Below are 1,469 nucleotides of genomic sequence, written 5' to 3' on the forward strand. Positions count from 1 at the left end.
TGGGGGCACATGTTCTCAGCATCTCCTGGGGCTGTGTTATGGGCCATCGGTCACTCATATTGCTTCAGAATAAATCTCTTCAAATATTTTACAGACTTTGATTCTTTTCACCAACATCAATATGAGAATTTAGTTCATAATACAGACATATCACAAGTCAAGTCATAAAAGGCAAATTATGTAAAAAAAAAAAAAATTTTTTTTAAAAATTCCTTAGCCAGGCGTGGTGGTGGGCACCTGTAGTCCCAGCTACTTGGGAGGCTGAGGCAGGAGAATTGCTTGAACCCAGGAGGTGGACGTTGCAGTGAGCAGAGATTGTGCCACTGCATACCAGCCTGAGTGACAGAGCGAGACTCCATCTCAAAAAAAAATGTGTATTTTTATATATTTTTAAAATTATGTATACATATATATATAGCAAGAATTAGATGCCATTTTAATAGATTTTATGTTTTTAGAATATCCACCAATGCTGCTTTGATTCAAGTCCACATGATCTGTCATCTGGGCTGTAGATAGCCTGGCACCCTTCCTGCCCATTCTGCAGGGGACATCATGGTACACATTTGTTTTCTTTTAAAAAAACACTCAGTGCTCTTATATTCCTCCAGAAGGAAACCTAAACTCCAGTGTCCTCTGTGATCTGGCTCCTGTTTTTTGCTCCAGCTCCATCTCTTGTTCCATCACCCTCTTGTATTCTAATCCATCCTTTGTATTAAGAAGCAAATTACCTAAACCTTTTAAATGAGGCAAAAGGATGACCACATTTCTGTTCAGGATCATGCTGAAGCGTTGTCTGATAGGCCTAGCTAGTTCTTTCCTTCTCAAGACAATGTTCGTTTGTTTGCTTGAGACCCGGACTCTGTGAAGTTATTGCCAACCCACAGGGAATTAATCAATTGCAAATGATTTTTGTCCAGTAGAGTTGCAAATTACCTCAATTACTTCTGTTCAGTTAAAAAGATTATCCCCAAATGGCCAACCATGGTGGCTCGTGCCTATAATCCCAGCCCTTTGGGAGGCCAAGGTGGGTGGATCACTTGAGGCCAGGAGTTTGAGACTAGCCTGGCCAATATGGTGAAACCCCATCTCTACTAAAAATACAAAAATTATCTGGGTGTGATGGCGCATATGCCCGTAATCACAGCTACTACGCCTCAGGAGGCTGAGGTGGGAGAATAGTTTGAACCCAGGAGGCAGAGGTTACAGTGAGCTGAGATTGTGCCACTCACTCCAGCCTGGGTGACAGAGTGAGACTGCGCCAAAACAAACAAATGAAAAAAACGAAATAATGTGTTAATAATTTTATATTAAAATATTATATTTCAGAAAAATATTTACCACTTTTTTTTTTGAGACAGAGATTCGCTCTTGTTACTCAGGCTGGAGTGCAATGGTGCAATCTCGGCTCACTGCAACCTCTATCTCTTGGGTTCAAGCGATTCTCTTTTTTTTTTTTTTTTTTTTTT

This window comes from Theropithecus gelada, chromosome 19, assembly GCF_003255815.1.
Source record: "Theropithecus gelada isolate Dixy chromosome 19, Tgel_1.0, whole genome shotgun sequence".
Lineage (NCBI taxonomy): Eukaryota > Metazoa > Chordata > Mammalia > Primates > Cercopithecidae > Theropithecus > Theropithecus gelada.